This window comes from Rhinatrema bivittatum, chromosome 6 (genome assembly GCF_901001135.1).
Source record: "Rhinatrema bivittatum chromosome 6, aRhiBiv1.1, whole genome shotgun sequence".
NCBI classification, from domain to species: domain Eukaryota; kingdom Metazoa; phylum Chordata; class Amphibia; order Gymnophiona; family Rhinatrematidae; genus Rhinatrema; species Rhinatrema bivittatum.
Window position 1 is genome coordinate 253,285,688 of NC_042620.1, and position 20,488 is coordinate 253,306,175.

General features: G+C 43.1%; 1 protein-coding gene across 1 annotated transcript in view; it reads right to left on the reverse strand.

The window, feature by feature from the left end:
- SRCAP (Snf2 related CREBBP activator protein) overlaps positions 1-20,012 on the reverse strand; it is an 845,719-nt gene extending 825,707 nt beyond the window's left edge. The window contains 1 exon segment of the mRNA XM_029606814.1: positions 19,721-20,012. The gene's annotated coding sequence lies outside the window, so the exon portion shown is untranslated.
- Positions 20,013-20,488: the final 476 nt, after the last annotated feature.

Consider the following 20,488-nt stretch of genomic DNA (forward strand, 5'->3'; position numbering starts at 1 on the left):
CTATTTATATTTTATGGTCTCTCTATTTTCATTTGGTGAGATTCTGTCTGGGTTCTGCATTTGTGACTGAGGTGAGAGAGTCTACTAGCAGGGAAAATGCCTTGTACCCAACTGGGTTGAAAATCTTTCCGATTTTGGTACAGGCTGGGATCTATTATTGAAGGGGCTCCTTGAGTGCTAAAAATGATGGGGCTTAAGCCTGCTGTATACTGAAATACTTGCAGCAAGTGCTGGGGATTTGATTGTTGTGTCGAGGAGTTACAAGAGGGAAGCCCCGGGCCTTCATTTTGCAATAACTTGTAATGTGGCCCCAGAACAAAAATGTTTGTCCATCCTGTGTCTAGAGTCTTTATGGGAATATGTTGGAGAAGATTTGGATTTTCTTAGTCCACGTCAAAGCAGATTTTACCACCACTGAAAAAGCAGAATTGCCCTACCAGGTGGGGCAGTTGGACTTCACCAAAACCAGGAGCCTGCTGTACTCTGTACTTGAGATCCAGCTTTCAAGCTACCAGAAGGGGCAGGAGGCTAGATGATCTCACATTCTCATTTCCAGGTCCCAAAGAATTTCATGAAATAGGATCATAGCTAGGTTGGAAGGGATTTCAAGAATCCAAAGCAACCCAAAGACCTCTGCTTTTCTGTTTGCTGGGTAATATTTTTGCTTATATTTTGAGAGAGGAATTCTAGAAGGGAAAGGCTGCTTTGCTGTTAAGTTTTATTCTTTCTGCTCTTTAGTAGTTCAAAGGCAAAGTCTGTTTGAAATCTTGGGAGTTAAAAGGAGCTTCTTACCATGTTAGTGTTAATTGTATCAGGGCCTGAGTTCTATATATATATGTCAGTCAAGCTAAGAAATATCTGCCCTTCTTGGAGGAGTGTAATTGCAAACAGAAGGAATTTTTTGGCTTTCTACCCAACCGTATTTTGTAGGAAGGATTTTTTTTTTCAAATTCTTCATTGCTTGATTTATTTTCGAAAAGGGGATATTGTTTACATTACTTTTCTGTTTACTGGGTACTATTATTGCTTAGGGTTTTAGAAAGTTTAGAAGGGAAAGGTCGCTTTGCCGTTAAGATTTTTTATTCCTCTGCCTTTAGTTTCCTCCTCCCCATCCCCTCTAGTTATACAGACTAACCCACTAGTTAAGAGGTTGAACTACAATGAACATGATACTGGTTGGCAGAAAAACACAGTAGTTCAGATTTAGTCATTTGTGAAAAAATCTAAGTTCAGTTCAGGGGGAGCTAAATTAGTAATATCATAAACAGCTGGTAATTACTTTTAGTTGATGTGATCATTAGTAGCCAGGCAACAGTTCCTTTATATCGGGGGGGGGGGGGGGGGGGGGGGGGGGCTGTCACTCCCGCGCGCGCAGCGCCGCTGCTTCTTCTCCTCCCGCTCCCGCTTCGCGGCCGCTCCAGCTTTTCACCCTTGCCGCCACTCCTGCGGCCCCACCGCCATTTTTTTTTTTTCCGGGCACGCACGGCTCTGACCAACGTGCTCGCCCGCACATGCGCGGTAGAGCTGCTCTCTACTGCGCATTTGCGGGCTGGTCAGAGCCCATTTATAAGGTAGATTTTAGAAACTAAAAGGAGATCTGGGATAAAATAGTATTTATTAGGTCTTTAGACAAATAAGTACAAAATTGACCCTAAACAAAATTACTATAAATAGCTCTATTAGAGATAATACAAATTAAGATTATAGATTAGGATCCATTACTAGTCAGTCTGAGAACGTACTGCTTTGTACTAGGAAGGGGAGATATTTTATTTAAAATACTTTTATTCTGCCTATAGTGACAGTCATGCTAAGCAGATTACAACATAAACATACAATTTCATAAAACAAACAGTAACAAAACACAGTCCCCTCCTATTCCCTCAAATTACATAAAAGATTACATAAAAGCCTCTCTGAATAAAAGTGCCTTAATAGTCTTAATAGAGAATTTAAAGTCAATGAGCTCCCTTAGCTCCACTTATAAATTGTTCCTTAAAACACCCTTCCCCCAACCCCCTGAAGATAGAGCCCATAACCTAGTTTCCACTAAATGAATAGCCTTCAATGAAGGCAAACCAAGAAGTTTTAGTCCTGGGAGAATTCTGCACTACTGTGCAGTGCAGAATCCCCCCCCCAAGCAGAATTGCCAAATTCTGTGCATAAATTGACAGAGGAGACCCGTAAGATTGGGAACTGGTGTATGAAAAAGGGATCGTGTGTATGAGAGTGCTAGCCTGTGAAGAATATAAGAACATAAGAAATTGCCATGCTAGCTCAGAACAAGGGTCCATCAAGCCCAGCATCCCGTTTCCAACAGAGGCCAAACCAGGCCACAAGAACCTGGCAAGTACCCAAACACTAAGAAGATCCCATGCTACTGATGCAATTAATAGCAGTGGCTATTCCCTAAGTAAATTTGATTAATAGCCGTTAATGGACTTCTCTCTCCAAGAACTTATCCAAACCTTTTTTGAACCCAGCTACACTAACCACATCATCTGTCAACAAATTTCAGAGCTTTATTGTGCGTTGAGTGAAAAAGAATTTTCTCCGATTAGTCTTAAATGTGCTACTTGCTAACTTCATAGAATGCCCCCTAGTCCTATTATTCAAAAGTGTAAATAACCAATTCACATCTACTCGTTCAAGACCTCTCATGATCTTAAAGACCTCCATCATATCCCCCCTCAGCTGTCTCTTCTCCAAGCTGAACAGCCCTAACCTCTTCAGCCTTTCCTCATAGGGGAGCTGTTACATCCCCTTTATCATTTTGGTTGCCCTTCTCTGTACCTTCTCCATCGCAACTATATCTTTTTTGAGATGTGGCGAACAGAATTGTACACAGTATTCCAGGTGCGGTCTCACCATGGAGCGATAGAGGCATTATGACATTTTCCATTTTATTAACCATTCCCTTCCTAATAATTCCTAACATTGTTTGCTTTTTTGACTGCTGCAGCACACTGAGTCGACGATTTTAAAGTATTATCCACTATGATGCCTAGATCTTTTTCCTGGGTGGTAGCTCCTAATATAGAACCTAACATTGTGCAACTACAGCAAGAGTTATTTTTCCCTATATGCAACACCTTGCACTTGTCCACATTAAATTTCATCTGCCATTTGGATGCCCAATCTTCCAGTCTTGTAAGGTCCTCCAGTAATGTATCACAATCCACTTGTGATTTAACTACTCTGAACAATTTTGTATCATCCGCAAATTTGATAACCTCACTCGTCATATTCCTTTCCAGATCATTTATATATTGAAAAGCACTTGTCCAAGTACATATCCCTGAGGCACTCCACTGTTTACCCTTTTCCACTGAGAAAATTGACCATTTAATCCTACTCTCTGGTTCCTGTCTTTTAACCAGTTTGTAATTCACGAAAGGACATCACCTCCTATCCCATGACTTTAGTTTTCTTAGAAGCCTCTCAAACGCCTTCTGAAAATCCAAATACACTACATCTACCGGTTTACCTTTATCCACATGTTTATTAACCCCTTCAAAAAAATGAAGATTTGTTAGGCAAGACTTCCCTTGGACAAATCCATGTTAACCGTGTTCTATTAAACCATGTCTTTCCATATGCTCTACGATTTTGATCTTGAGAATAGTTTCCACTATTTTTCCCGGCACTGAAGTCAGGCTCACTGGTCTATAGTTACTCTGATCGCCCCTAGAGCCTTTTTTAAATATTAGGGTTACATTAGCCACCCTCCAGTCTTCAGGCACAATGGATGATTTTAATGATTGGTTACAAATTTTAACAAATAGATCAGAAATTTCATTTTTTAGTTCCTTCAGTACCCTAGGATGCATACCATCCGGTCCAGGTGATTTGCTACTCTTTAGTTTGTCAATCTGGCCTACTACATCTTCCAGGTTCACAGTGGTTTGGTTCAGTTCGTCTGACTCATCACCCTTGAAAACCATCTCCGGAACTGGTATCTCCCCAACATCCTCATTAGTAAACATAGAAGCAAAGAATTAATTTAGTCTTTTTGCAATGGCCTTAACCTCCCTAAGAGCCCCTTTAACCCCTCAGTCATCTAAATGTCCAACAGACTCCCTCACAGGTTTCTTGCTTCAGATATTTTTTTTTTAAGTTTTTATTATGAGTTTTTGCCTCCATGGCCAACTTCATTTCAAATTTTCTCTTCACCTGTCTTATCAATATTTTACGCTTAACTTGGCAATGCTTATGTTTTATCGTATTTTCTTCAGATGGAGCCCTTCTAACAATTTTTGAAGGATTTTTTTTGGCTAATTAGCCTCTTTCATCTCACCTTTTAACCATGACGGTAATTGTTTTGCCTTCCTTCATGTGTGGAATACTTATGGACTGCGCCTCTAGGATTGTATTTTTAATCCATGTCCATGCCTGTTGAACACTTAACCTTTGCAGCTGCACCTTTCAGTTTTTTCTATTTTCCTCATTTTATGAACGTTTAGTGTTAGATCTGCAGATTTACTTATTGTCCCCCTTCCAGTTGTTAGTTTAAATTTGATCATGTTATGATCACTGTTGCCAAGTGGCCCCACCACCGTTAACTCTCTCACCAAATCCTGCGTTCCACTAAGAATTAAATCTAAAATAGCTCCCTCTCATTTGTTCCTAAACCAACTGCTCCATGAAGCAGTCATTTATTACATCCAGGATCTTTAGTCTCTATCCACATGGTGTCCCCAATAGGTTCAGAGACATTTCAGTTTTATGCCAGGATTTTTGATATACTAAGGACATTGTCCGCATAGGCAGAAAATTTATAAGTATCAGTGCCAGCCCTCCATGCCCAAAATACCTGGATGCTGCCAAATGGCTAACAAAAGTGGTCTTAAAGCCAAATTAAAAAGAAAGGGGGATAGGGATGACATCCTTCTATAGTACCTCTATGTAATTCACAACGGGAAGAAAGCTTGTTAAAGACTAGCAACCGGCTGATTATACAGAAGTCCTAACCCTGCCACAAAAGGTATCCTCAAACCAATGTAAAGTAGTAAAGAGAATTCCGCTCAACCGGTCAAAAACCTTTTCAGTGTCTAAGGAGAGGGCAATCATGGGGATGAGCCCAATTTAGACAGTTCCAACAAACGAAGGAATAAGTGAGAATTACTGGAGATATAGTGGCCTTTAATAAAGCCAGATTGATCTTTATGGATTATATCGCACATGTGATCAGCCAGCCATAGAGCTAAGATTTTAGCCAAGTTCTTGTAATTAGTATTAAGTAACGAAGTCAGTATATAATTAGATATTGGTTTGGGATCCCTTCCTGGTTTCGGTAACACCATAATACAGACTTCAGAGAAAAGAGTATCTGATGCCCTTGACAGCAACATATCAGAGAAATAGGTATGAAGTCTTGGGACAACGGATTTCTGAAAAGCTTTATAAAACAGGAAAACCGGCAAGAGGCCATTGTTTCCACCCCATTAAGTGCAGAGAGACCAGTATAAATCTCTTCCTCAGTAAGGGTTCTATCCAAAACGCTTTGCTGCTCGGGTCTGAGAGACAGGTGGACCACCTGTGAAAGGAAATTATTAATAGCTGGTAAGGAGGAGTCATGAGATTTAGACTTATACAAGGTACAATAAAATTCCCTAAATTTCTGCAGTATTTTAGAGTCATTAGAAAACAAAACGACCTTCCTCGATTTATATCGCATGTATGCACCTCTTTTCCCTCTTCTTTTTAAGATACTCAGAAAATAACAAATGTCATTTCTTAGCTAATATCAAGCCTTCTGGACAAACAAGGACCTCCCACCTTGTGCACTTAACATCTTATAATATTCATATTTGACTTTCTGAAGAAAAACTAAAGTGACATTATCAGAGTGCAAAACAATGGACTTTTTCTAATCGATTAACTTCATCCTGTAGACGAGATTTCACAAGAGGTTTCCTATGTGCTACAATACTATAATTACTTCCCCATGAATAGTGGCCTTAATTGCCACCCAGACCCTGGGAAAAGTTACATCAGATGTAATATTATATAAGAAAAATTCATCAATTCTCCCTTGGATATGAGTAAAGAAGGTCAGATCTTCCAAAAGGCTCGTATTAAATGTCCAAAATCAATCTATCGCAAATTAGGAAGCATCACAGCTGCATGGTCTGAAATTAAAATAGGAAACATTTTAAAGAGAGGTAACATTAGGAACCAATGAACCAGAAACAAAAAGATAGTCAATGCTAGAGTAAAAATGAGGAAAGGAAAAGAAAGCATAGTCTGTCAGTGGGATGTAATAGTCTCCAAGGATCAGAAAGACCACAAAATTCCATAAATCCTTTAATAACCTTTTGTGACTTGCAGTGAAATACCTTAGATTGAGATTTCTTATCCAAAATAGAGTCCAAGGGCTGATTAAAGTCTCAGCTCCCATAATAAGGCAAGAGAATTGCTGAAAAAAAAGTGAATCAGAATTTGGGGCATATAAGTTGAAAAGTAAATTTTTCACCCCAATTAAAACCAAAGCATAACCCATCTACGATCGATGTCAGCAGATTAAATTTTAAGCCAAACCTCTAGACCCTTGTGAAATAAGCCACACCCTGCTTTTTCGTAATTGCAGGGGGAAAAAAATCTCACCCACCCAGTCTTGTCTAAGCTTGAAAGACTCTAAAGATGAAATGATAGTCTCCTGTATCATGACATCAGATTTTAGTGATTTCAAGTAAGCCAACACCTTACGGGGTGTGAAAGGCCATTATCATTTAAGGGCATTACAAGAATATCAGCAATGGAGGCCACTTGTCCTGGAATAAGTAACAAAGGTGGTCCACATCATATACAGCAGAAAAAACAAAAAACAAATCATTTGAAAACCTCAGTTGGGAACATTACAAAAAAAAAAAAAAAAATAGCCAGCCCTTCAGTAAAGAAAAGAAAGAAAGGAAGCAAACCCATAATAAAATGGGAACAGGCAGTGCCTGGACATCCTGGCGGGAGATATAGCAGACCAAGATTTAGCTCTAATTATAACAAAAACATCACCCGAATAAAAGTGATAGACAAAACATTCAAACATTAGCAAATTGCATCATAACAAACAGATCATGCACAGAAGGGAAGCCAAGAATAGTCTGTGCAGCACAACTATAGTTCAAATTATAGTGGATCAAACAAAAAAATCCGAGAGGACTTGCCAAAGATAAAAACGCAAGTGATCATAGCCTGAGTGGCCTCCAGTGTAGAAAGGAAGGAGTTCAGATCCTCCGAGGAGTCAAAAGTCTGTTTTATCATGGCAAGTGACCCTCATTCTAGCCAGGTATAGAAAGCCACATTGAGTACCAAGAGCTTGTAGTCATGGCCTGTAGGACAGGAAAGTCTTCCTCGTCATCACGGTAGTCTTAGCAAGGACCGGCACAAACAGCAGAGAATGACCTTTGTATGCAATTGGAGCCCTGGACCGAGCTGTGGAGAGAATTTCCAATACTTGCAAAGTACTTTGAAAATAATCAAATTTGGATAACGAGAATTTGTCAGAGGCCGCAAAGCAACCCGATGCATTCTCTCGATTTCGAAAGAAGAAATAAATTGAATATCGACACAGGCTGGGGAGCATGTTGGTGAGAAAGCAGAGCACATCCGAACCTTCTATTCCTTCGAGAACTCCTAATATTCGTATGTTTTTCCAGCGACTCCGATTAGCCATGTCTTCAAAATCCCTTTGTAGATGCTCAATCTTGCACGTCACAGGTGGCAGGGACTCCATTGTGACAGCTAATGACGCAGTTTTATGTTCTAGAGCCTCCAGCCGATCCTGAAAAAAGTCGACACCCGCTGTGAAAAAGAGGAGACTTCATTTTTAATCACAGCAGTTATCATCCATGTTAGATTGGAGCATAGCTTTAAGTTGCTAAGCTTGTCTAGAACTAAATCCACAGACACCATACGTTTGGGGTGTGCTCTTTTTTCCAGGGTCAGAGAATCCCGTTTAGATTGCTTAGTGCCTGCTGCAACCGCGAAAGCAGCCTCAATTTTCCCTGATTTGGGGGCCAGACATCTTATACACACAAGACAGCAGCAAAAAAAAATGGTGAGTTACCAAGAAACAGGTGATGTTAGCTCTCCAAGATACATCACAAAATCAGCTAAGAAATCAGGCAGCCATCTTGTAGTTGCGCTAGAGCCCCCCCCCCCCCCCCCCCTTAGCCATTTTATTTTATAGTTATTTTCCTATTTTTGGTTTCCCCATCTCAGAGAAACAGAAATAGCAATCTCACTCTCCTACCCTCCCAGGCCCCAGCCTTGCTCCCCAGCCCTCTCCCCTGACAGACCTCCCAGCCCCCAATCTTGCTCCCCCTCCCCCCAGCCAGACTCATATGCAGTGGAGTAAATCAAGAACAGAAACACCACCATTCCTCATAAAAAAAAATCAAGAAATATAAATCCATCATAATAGTAAACTATACTAATACTTTAAAACAGATGATGAATAAGCATCTAACAAACAAGGATAAAAACTTTAAACATTTCTTTAAAAAAAATTAAATATTTTGAAATAGACATATCAACCACCACCTAATAATTAAAGTAACAAGGGAAAATTGCTCCCCTCTCCATACATGGAAAATTTTAATTTCCAGTCACCCTGAGATTATCCTAGATTAGTGGAGGTTTGGGTGGGGACAGGAGAGGAGAGCACACACAAACTCTCTCCTCTCTCATACACACACACTTTCATTCATATATGCACCCTTCTACCCTTGTTTTATTGTAACTTTTCCTCTTCGAGTTATGGTTTAATGTTTTATTGTTATTGTTAAGATCGTGTTCTCTGTAAACAGTTGATTTGATTTGTATCAAGAAAGTCGGTATAAAAAAAGCCCCAAATAAATAAAATACCCTGTCATCCTCATTCTTCTCTTCCAGGTCCTCAACTCCTCCTTCTGTTTCACTCACTCACCCCCTCCCCATCATAACCTGCCATATGACTCACTTCATGTCCCCTTTACGTGGCCTTTTTCTTCTTCCTATTAGTGAAAAGCCCACGGCAGGTCTTCATTGGCCTCTCAAGCGCACAGGCTCTCATACACATGCAAGCTCCCTCTATCTCATACACACACACACACAACCTCTCTCTCACCCGGTCTTCTGCCTCTCTTGGAATCTGAGAGGGAAGAGAAGAAGGGTCCCACAGCCTCCTAACTCAGGCCACCAGCAGATTGGGGCACGCTGGCGGCCATGCAGCTTCTTAATTTCACCAGCAACAGTGGAGGTGTGTGGCCCACAGCATCTTTTTGATTTCAGCGGTGGGTTAGAGTGCACTGGCAGATTAGCTTGATGCACCTCTTCTGCCACTGAGAAATAGAGTACTTTGCAGCCTCTATGGACTTTTCCTTCTTTGTGGCCCAGTAGCTGCCAGAGGCCCTGTGCACAGAAAGCTAAAAAAGCTGTTGCGCTACTTCCTTAGGCATGCAGCCTTGTGACATTTTCATTGGCTGCCTTCTGTAGCAGAGCTTGGAGTTTACAGGAAAGATCCAGGTATATGCTGAAGAAAAAAAAAAAAAAAAGCTCCCAGGCTCCCTCTATTGATTGGATTGCTGTGCGCAAAACTTTTTGGTATCATCCTCTCTGATGCAAAAAGCTCATCAATTGTATGCTCACAGCAACCCAATCCTTTAGACGGAACATTGATAATGAACATTCCCAAAGATAGCATATGCCTATCCCAAAAAATTCAAAATCATTTTTTTTAACCTTTGTCTGATCTTATTTTTCTAATTGGTTTGACATGGCCTTTTCTTTTCTATGTTCCCTTTCTCAGTCTTTTCCAAATTACTTTTACTGGTCTTTTTTCTGTGTCTTCTCGCCACCTGTCTTCTTCCCCTCCTCCTTCAAATACACATTCAGGCTCTCATTTTAACACAAGTGCACCAAAATGTTACTTCAATTAATTCTTTCCTTGCCTCTAAACTCCATCAGTATATCCCTGTGACTCCAGTAACTGCTCATCTCCTCAGCGTCTCATCACAGCCACAAAGACTACTCTCTTCATCTCCATCCTCCATTAAAAACCCATTTAGCTCCAGTATTAATCACACCCACTCCATCATCGATGATGAACCCATTGACATTCCAGAAATTGCTCTCTATCCTTTCCATGGCCTTCCAATTTTCCCCAATATGTTCAGATTCAGGTAACTTTATTAACATGGCAATTTTACATGTGTTGCCAAAGAAAATAACGTTTATGTTTAAAATAAGGAAAAATTACAAAATAGTAACAAGATAAAATCACAGGGTACGGAAAAGACAACCATCTTGCTCCAATCATGAGATGGGCAATTGTGGTCCTGCTTCACAAATGTGGTAGTAGAGGAGGAGGATAGAAACTACAGGAGAGTGAGTTTTATCTCAATGGTGGGGAAATGCAGACTCTGCTGAAGGAATGGTTAATGAACTACTTACAATCCAGTGGGTTATAGCAGGGGTCCCCAACCACCGGTCCGCGGACCGGGACGTGGGAGTTTTTTGCCGGTCCGCGGCACCGCCAAGCACCGGCAGGTGTGTCGCGCGCTCCCGGTCTCTCCAGCTGCTCTTCCTTCCCTGCTGCCGTTGCTGCTGGGCTATCAGCACGTTCAAGCCCAGCGGGAACGGCAGCGGTGCAAAAAAAAAAAAAGCTGTGGCATCCGCGGCTGGCCTTTTCTTCTTCCCGCCCCCCCCTCCCTCTGACCCGGAACAGGAAGTGATACGCGGTGCGCGGGAAGGAGAAAGAGCCGTGCCGCATGAAAAAATAGCAGCGGCAACAGCAGCATCGGCCCCCGAGCAATCGAAGCAGCTGATAATAGGTAAAGGAGACAGCAACGTGAGCCTCCCGCGGCCGATGGGATTCTTCTTTCTTGGCCTGCGGGGGCTGGAGGAGGAGGTGGTGCAGCTACCGTTTGTGCTCGGGGGGGGGGGGGGGGAGAGGAAGTGAGTGAGTGAGAGAAAGAGAGAGAAGCAGGCAGCCAGCATGTGTGTGATTGACTGGTCAGAGAGCTTATGTGTGTGTGTGTATGTGAGAGACAATGAAAGTGATTGCTCAGGGAGGTGACTGATGTGTGTGTGTGTGAGAGAGAAAAAGCATGGAAGTGAGAAGTCTGGGTATATGAGAAAGCATGGGCGTAAGAAGCCTGGTGTTGTGGGGGTGAAAGAAAGCATGGGAGTGAGAAACCTGGGTGAGTGTGCATGCATGAGAGAGAGAGACTGCTTGGTAAGGTGACAGTGTGTGTGAGAGAAAAAGACTGGTGTGTGTGTGAATGTGATTCAGGGAATGAGAAGCCTGTGCACGTGGAGAGTGAGCATGGAAATGAGAGAGACTGGTGTGTGTGTGTGTGTGTGTGTAACAGAGAGAAAGTGATTATGGGAATGAGAAGCCTGTGCATGTGAAGAGAAGTGAGCATGGGAGTGAGAAACCTGGGTGTGTGTGAGACACATCATGGGAGGGAGAAGCCTGTATATCTGAAAGAGAACATGGGAGTGAGAGACTGGTGAGTGTGTGTGTGTGTGTGTGTGTGTGTGAGAGACAGAGAAAGTGATTATGAAAGTGAGAAGCCCATATATGTAAGTAGAACACAGGAGTGGGAAGCCTGTGTGTGTGTGTGTGTGTGTGTGTGTATGGCATGAGAGAAACTGTTCAGGAAGGTGACTGGTGTGTGTGTGCCAAAGACTGTTTGGGAGATGATTGGTGTGTGAGAGACAGAAACTGGGGGCATGACTGGTATGGTGTGTGTGTGTGAGAGTCATGGGCACTAAGGAAGAGGACCATAAGTATAGAGCTTAGCTTCTACTGCTGCTTCTGGTGTGTGCCACGGCCTGCAGGGAAGGGGAGTAGGACAGCTGCTGGAGGGGGTAAGTAAAAGTGGCTTTTTAAGTTTATTTTTCTTGACTGCCATTTTAATTGTGTGATGTCTGCTTTTTTGAAATATTTTATTGGTGTTTGGAGAATGTGTAATAGTTTTTATGAGTTTTTAATTGTTGGATGTTATTCTGTTCATAGCTGTTTTGAAACATTTATTCTGCTTATTAGTATAGTTTTACAATTATTTCTGTGTGGGGATCTATAGGTGCTTGCTAGCTCTGTTTTCCTAATAAGAGGTGTATTGGTTTTTACGACCTGATTTAATATTTGTAGTGTTGCCTTTTCATAGATAGGGTTGCTCCTGTTTGAGTGTATTCCATAATACAGGTGTAACTGAGTGCAGATTAGTTTATGTGCATTACTACAGATCCTGGGAGTATGTTTCGAATCAACATCCACCAAAGAGATTGAATCCCTACTTAAAAGACAGAAACCTTCTAGCCATCCAGCAGATAACATCCCATCTAGACTATTGCTTCTCATCCCAAACACTATCTCAGGACCTTTGACAAATATTATTAATTGCCTTCTAACTCAAGGAAGTTACCCTGACAGTTTAAAAACCGCAGCACTCAAACCCCTCCTTAAGAAGCACAATCTAGACCCCAATGAACCAGCCAACTTCAGACCCATCTCCAATCTCCCTTTTCTAGCTAAATTAACGGAGAAGCTGGTAAACTCCCGACTATCAGAGTACATAGAAGATCACAACATCTTATACCCTTCACAATATGGCTTCCGTAAAACACGCAGTACGGAAACACTCCTCATCTCACTTACAGACCATATCATTGTGGGTCTAGACAAAGGCCATTCCTTTTTGTTAGTCTTGCTAGACATATCGGCGGCATTTGATACCGTCAACCACTCCATCCTCCTTGACCGCCTAGCAGACATTGGCATCTCCGGATCAGCCCACAGTTGGTTCAAATCCTTCCTTTGCAACAGAACTTTTAAAGTAAAAATTAATAATACAGAATCGCTCTTAACAAAATCCACCCTTGGTGTTCCACAAGGATCCTCCCTATCACCTACCCTTTTTAATATTTACCTTCTCCCCCTTTGCCAATTGCTAACTGATCTTAATTTAATCCATTATCTTTACGCAGATGACGTGCAAATTCTAATCCCCATTACAGAATCTATTTCAAAAGCGCTCTCCCACTGGAATAGCTGCCTTTTATCTATCACTAGCCTCCTCAATAGATTAAACCTTGTCCTAAATGCCTCAAAGACGGAGCTCCTCCTCATCTCTTCAAACGAGGAAAATTTTCTTCCATTATTCTCTAACAACTCATTCTTCATCCATAAGCATGTGAGAGACTTGGGGGTTCTTCTGGATAATCGGCTAAACCTAAAGAAAATGGTTAACAACACTTCCAAAGACTGCTTTTATAGACTTCAAGTTCTAAAACGTCTGAAACCTCTACTATTTTTCCAAGATTTCAGAACAGTTCTCCAAGCATTGCTATTTGCCAAGATAGACTACTGCAGTGCCCTTTTCCTTGGCCTCCCCAAATCTACTACCAAACCACTGCAGATGATTCAAAATGCGGCGGCGAGATTATTGACCAACACCAGCCGTGGAGATCACATTTCTCCCATCCTTAAATCTTTACATTGGCTACCAGTGAATTTTAGAATACTTTATAAATCAATCACCCTAATTCACAAATTCATTCATCATCAACTCCAACTCGACCTCGAAATCCCTTTCAAATTACACTCCTCCAACAGACCAATTAGAGATATTCTCAAAGGTACTCTGAATTTTCCCCCAACTAAAGCCACACGCCTTTCCTCAACCAAAGTCCGAGCGTTTTCAATAGCAGGACCTTCTATCTGGAATAACATTCCCTCAGGCCTCAGATTAGAACCCTGCCTCTTAACGTTCAGAAAAAAAACTCAAAACGTGGCTATTTCATCAAGTCTTTGCTGACCCTCCAGACAATCTCTAGTCACCATTATTCTCTCCTGGACGAATTTATCCCCTCCCAGACGAATGGTTTGCTATCCTCTCGAAAGATGGACTTCCAGGTTAAAGCACCTTAAGCTTTAACCCACATCCTATACTATTATGTTACAATACTTCCTGCCTTTATTTTTTTTCCAGCTATTTTTAGCTTCCAAGTTTCTACACCCTGTTGAATGTAACTTTACCTTTTTCTCCTCTATTGTTAATCACTTTATTTATTACTTCAGTTATCCTTGTTATATGTAAACCGATCCGATATGGTTATCACTATGAAGGTCGGTATAAAAAAGTGTTAAATAAATAAAATAAATAAATGAATGTTAGGTCGGTTCTGTGTCTGTTACCGAGATGAAATATTTTGCTAGCATGTAAGCGTTTGTATCGGTCTTATTTGTTGTGTTTTCTCAAAAGGACATGCATTGGTGGTAAACTGCTGTCTTTTCATAAGTAGGGCTATTGAGCCTGGAAGTAGAAAGAGTTTGAGTTACTGTTACTGAGATGTCACCAAAACCAGAATATCTTTTTTGTATGGTGAGTTGTATGGGGAATGTCATAATTCTGCTTTACATCCATTATTGTGGGTCAGGGGGGTTCCCGTGGATACAAACTGTACTTTTACATCTAGCCCCATGACAATCATGGGTCAGTGTGCCATGCATATGAGAACCTATGGTGAGTTGAGTCACATTCACATTATAAATGTCATTATTAAATGATAAGTGTGCACTAAAATCCAACCCCCTCCATAACCCCGCCCTCATATGACCAAAGCCCCGCCCCCCTGCCCCACCCTGGAAAAATGGTCTTGCTTGAAGCCGGTCCCTGGTGCAAAAAAGGTTGGGGACCACTGGGTTATAGGATCAGAGGCAACATGGTTTTCACAAAGTCATGTGACAAGAATTAAATCAAGAGTGGGCATATAACAGTTTACTTAGATTTTAGTGAAGCTTTTTGTTATGATCACATGTAGAAGGCTCACAAATAAACAGGCCAATTCAGTAAAAGTTGCAGAATAGCGGGCAAGTGCCCGCGATTCAGGGGGGGAAGAAGATGCAAATTAGGGCCCGCAGTAAAAAGAAAAGAGCCTTTTTGACAGGAGTGGTAGCCGTCAGCAGGTTTGACAGCAGACGCTCAATTTGTCCATCGTCTGTTCTCGAGCCCGCTGACAGCCATGGGTTTGGAAAACGGACACCGGCTAAATTGAGCGTTTGTCTTCCGACCCATGGGCTGCTGGTCGATTTTTTTTTTTTTAATTTTGGGGCCTCCAACTTAATATCGCTATGATATTAAGTCGGATGGTGTACAGAAAAGCAATTTTTTTCTGCTTTTCTCAACACTTTCTCTGTGCCGGATGAAATTAAAACGTGCGGCTTGGCTGCACATTTTACTTTGTATCGCACAGGAATAACAGGGCCATCAACATGCATTTGCATGTTGCGGGCGCTATTAGTTCAAGGGGGGGGGGGGGGGTGGTTGGATACACCTTTTCAACGTGCTATTACCCCTTACTGTTTAAGGGGTAAAGATAGAGCGTCGAAAACGAGCGTCCAAACCCGGGCTAACAGTGCGCTCCACCGATACTGTACTGTATCGGCCCGAAAATGAGTAGTCTGGAAGTGTTTCCCAAAGTGGTGCAATGAATTAGAAACTGATTCACAGGCAAACAAAAAGTAGTAGTGAAAGTAAGTCACCCCAAGGAGAGAAGGCCAATTGCTAGACTGCCTCAGGGATCAGTTCTGGGCCGGTTCTGTTCTGAATATTGAGGAAGGGATAGAAAGAAAAGCGTGTCTTTTTGCATGCACAGCCCAAGGAGGAGAAGCAAGAATGATAAATGATAAGATCTGAGGAGTAGTTGGTTTGGCAGCTAAAATTCAATGCTAAGAAGTGCAGAAATCCAAAGGATCTGTACATAATAAGAGTAAAACTGATGAACATGGACCAAAAGAGAGACACCTCAGAGTCAGGGTGATCCAGTAACGAGCGGTAGGAAGAGCTGCGTTAGTGCCTACGGCACCCGCGGTTACCGCCCGCACAGTGCAGCTCACCTACCGCTCGATCCTGAAGCCTAATTATATGTAAATGTAAGCCGCGTCCAAAAAGCCTTAGGCCCGCGCAACCCAGGATACTGGATAGAGCGCCTATACAGGATCCTGGGTGCGCGGGCCTAAGGCTTCACGCCACGCTGGTATCTGTCATTTCAAATGTCATTTGAAATGACAGATACCAGGAAGCAACGGCGGCGACAGCGCAGAAGCAACGGCGAAACGACTTGTCAGTGTCCCCCCTCCTCTTGGAGCAGGGCGCGAAAAGCCGCCTTGCTCCGGGAGGAGGGGGGACACTGACAACGGCGAAGACAGCGGCGAAACGACTTGTCAGTGTCCCCCCTCCTCTCGGAGCAGGGCGCGAAAAGCCGCCTTGCTCCGAGAGGAGGGGGGACACTGACAACGGCGAAGCTTTCCCCCAGCCCGGACACCGGCAAAAAACTTTTCAGCGGCAAAACTTACTGTTTTGTAGCCAGCAGCCCTGAGCAGGAACACGATCTACCTCCCGTAGCTCCTCCCGAAGACAAAGATGGCCGCCTGCACGGGGAAAGCGTACAATTGGCCGCTCAAGACGTGACATCGTGACGTCACGTCTTGAGCAGCCAATTGCGCGCTTTCCCCGTGCAGGCGGCCATCTTGTCGGGAGGAGCTACGGAGCCAGGTCGTGTCACTGATGATGGCTGCAAAAAAGTAAGTTGTGCAGGCGTCCGAAAGCGACTTACTTTTGGGATCTTGACAGATCCCAAAAGTAAGTCGCTTTTGGAAAAAAAACCAAAATTGTCAATTTTGAAAAAAAAAAAAAATTGCTTTTCTTTTCTTTCTTTTTTAGCTTCACCGCTCAGTTTCGTCGTTCAGTTTCGCCGCTTGTCTCTTCTCCCCCCTCCCTCCGGGAGGGGGGAGAAGAGACAAGCTTTTGTTTTTTTTTTAGTTTCGCCGCTGTCATCTCTTCTCCCCCCTCCCGGAGCAGGGCGCGAAAAGCAGCCTTGCTCCGGGAGGAGGGAGAACAGACTGACAGCGGTCAGGTCGGGTCCGGGTTGGGGGTCCGGGTCGGGTCCGGGATTCGCTGCTCAGTTTCGCCGCTTGTCTCTTCTCCCCCCGGAGGGGGGAGAAGAGACAAGCGGCGAAACTCTTCTCCCCCCTTCCCCGGAGGGGGGAGAAGAGACATCGGAGGGGGCTGCAAAGTTTTTTTTCGCTTTTTTTTTTTTTTTTGGCTTCGGGAGCAGGGGAGAGGACTGGGGCTGCCACGGAGACCGGCACCCATGATCGCGGCCGGGGCAGGTGAGCGGGGGCTGGGGGAAAGCTTGCCACCTACCCTTAACCATGCCTCTACCGCCTGGGTCAGGGTAGGCGGTAAGTTTGCAGGTTAAACGCGCGACAAAACGGCAGGGAAAGGTAGCGTTAGTCGGGGCGCGGGTTACAGGATGCTAGGGGAATAGCTAATTGGCTCGTTTGAATGCAATATCGAGCTAATTCGCTTGTTTGCATGCAATATACATGCCGCGGGCGGAAGGGGTTGCCCGGGGAATTTAGGACGCGGTAGGAGTAGGTTAAAGGGGATTCGGGATCGCAGGAAGGGCTAACGCGGCCGGAACGTGAGTTAGAAGTGGCTTAGGAGCAGGGTAAACGCGGCCGCACTTTACAGGATAGGCCTGAGTGATAGTGTCTGATGACCTGAAGGCTACATAGAGACCTCACCAGCAGAAAAAGGAGAAGATAATACTCTCTAGAAGTCATTAGTGAGGCCTCTCCAGGAGTACTGTGTTCAATTCTTGAGATCTCAAAAAGGATAGAGAGAGGACAGAAGCAGTCCAAAGGGGGAGGGGGGGGAACCAAAATGGTGGTGCATCTGCACTGGAAGACATTCAAGAGGGGGGGGGGGGAATACAGGACATTCAACTACTGAAAGGTATAAAACAATGTGGAATAATCAAACCTTTTCTAACAAACGAAGCTGTAGAACTGGATGTTATAATATGAAGCTCCAAGAGAGTCAACTCGGGAGCATCAGGAAATTATTTATATATAGAAAGGGTGTTAGAAGCCTGTATTGCCCTCCCAAAGGAGATGCTGAAGAAAGAACAGTATTCAAAAAGACATGGGATAAACAGATTGACTAAAGGAGAAGTAGTCAACTCTGGTCCAAGAGGGCCACAAACAGATCTAGTTTTCAGAATACCCACAATAAATATGCAGCAAGTATATTTGTATGCACTATCTCTTACGTATCATGGATGTCATGAAAACTTTTTGGCAGTCCAGAACAAAAGCTGTCTGCCCTTGGATGGAAACAAAAAAAAACATAACCTGTGGCAACTTGTGGTATAAGAATAGTTTGCACAGAAAAGCAGTTACAACCTTAAATACATGTTGAGCTAGATGGGACATTTTGGTCCTTATCTAATCATTTATGTTTCCCCCAAGCCCTATTAGATTCTTTAGGGCACCAGCAACTAATCATCCTCCATAGCCCTAAATGCCTCTACAACTGTTCTCCTTCATGCCCCCTGCAGCCACAGCAATTACTCACTCCACAACATCCAATCAATTTTCAAATCCCCAAAACCTCAAGGACAACTCTTTCCCTTTAGGATAAGGCGTGAGATTGGGTAAAATCTGTAAAACATTACGGATGAGTAGACTTTTTTCTTGTAATGGTACAGCATGTGATATATACTTAGAAAACGTAATTATGTATGGTACATTCTGTAAACCGTTGCGATATTATGAACTCCGGTATAAAAAAGTTTTTGGTTTTTTTAATAAGTGGATCTTAAAGTCCTTACCTGCCATTATTTTCTGTTTTCCATACTCCTTCAATGACTTCCCGTGGCCCAGCAGCTGTTCTTTCTCCAGCCCAAACATCTCATCAGTGGCTTTACCTAACCCTATTCCCTTCCTTACATAACATACAGAAGTCCAACAAACCCGGGCTTGATCATATGCTCCCAGAACACTGAACATCGGGGAGCAACAAACCCAACCAGCTAAAAAATCCCACTGGCGCGTGTGACAACAGCAGCAGCAAACCACCAAGTTACTCATAACAGTAGTTTTCAGGGGTATGGGATGTTTTATGTTCCGTTTTTGTAACTACAGCATGTGGCCAATACAACCAATCAGCGCCCCAGTACGAACCGCGCTCACAACCACGAAATTTAAAGGTCCATTCTCAAAACCAAAGGAATCACCCGGCGCGCGACAAGGAAGCTAACTAATCGAACTAATGCCGCGTTAAACCTCACTAGTATTCACCCCATTTTTCCTGTTATTCATAACTTTCTACATTACAAAAACAAACATAACGACGGCGGTGTACTAGTCATTTAACTAACTTCCACACCTCCTTTACCTCTGCTCTCTCAAATGACGTCACTTCCCTAGTTCGTTAAATGCCAGCCGTAATAATTATTAGCTTTTCTTTATCTCACGTTGACTAAAACCACAACAACAACAAAAGAGTAATGGGTAATTAAAACAGACAGCAATCAGTGAAAAAAAATATGAACAGGCTTGCAGCAAATGAGAACCGGCACCTGGTCTGAGGCCACAAATCAAGGACAGCGCATGCGCCCTCACAACGGCGCGAACTAAAGCACCGCCAGTAGTTCCTACCTTTACTATTGTGTTCTAAAAGTTTTCCCCTGCGCCTATCAATTTCCGGGTACCTCTTGTGAGACATTTCAAGTTTTGTCATTTCTAATCATATCCAGCATTCAATGGGAAAATCGAAAGGAAGGGGCGCCCTCAACCTCCAGCATGCTTTGCGCGACTGCGGTGAGTGGGGGAGGGGGGAGAGGCGGAGGGACCGGCCGCGGTCGCCATCTTGTCTTCGTTCCTTACCTGTGTTTCTTTCACTAAATTCAATGTGAAGGGGTCCCCATCTGAAGTGAATCCTCCTCAATCCGAACCTGTTGGGCACTCTTCTTTCCGCCGGTACCTGGCCGTCCGCTGGGGGAGGGGCCGACACCTGCTTTCTACGCGTTCGTTTTTCTCCCCGGGCCTCGCAGCAGTAGCAGCTGAACGTCTCTCTAAGGGGGAGGTGGAGGGACCTGAGCTCACAACAGTTCCTCCAATCCTGATCCATCGAGGGCGTGGCGTCGGCGTCACTTTCCCTCTCTCGCGAGGCTGCCTTCCCAAGGCATGTTGGATCGGTAGCTCTGTTTCGATACATCGCTCAATTTTCTTGGTACTGGTTGTATTTCAGGCAATGAGATCTTGTATTGGATAAACATTTAAAATTATTCAGCAATAATATATGCTTTTAAAACTACTTGCGTTAACTGTTTCAAATCGCTACTTGTATTTGTCACCTTCATTATTGTGCCATTGAAATAAGAGTCAGAGAATGAGTGGTAGGCGATACTTTTTAGTGAACTAACTTATTGCAAAACTATACTGACCTGATTAAGGGTATATAGTTCTCGACAGAGCTACTTCATGAATGTGTTGTTAGTTAAGTTGGCATCTACTTGTTTGCTAGCCTTTATCTCTGCATATTTAATGGACTAGTATGGCAACCACTCTACATTCTATCATAACTTTTAGGATATATTTTTTTTAATCATTAGAAATGAAAGTGCAATAAACTAAGCTGTCAGTTTAGCCACA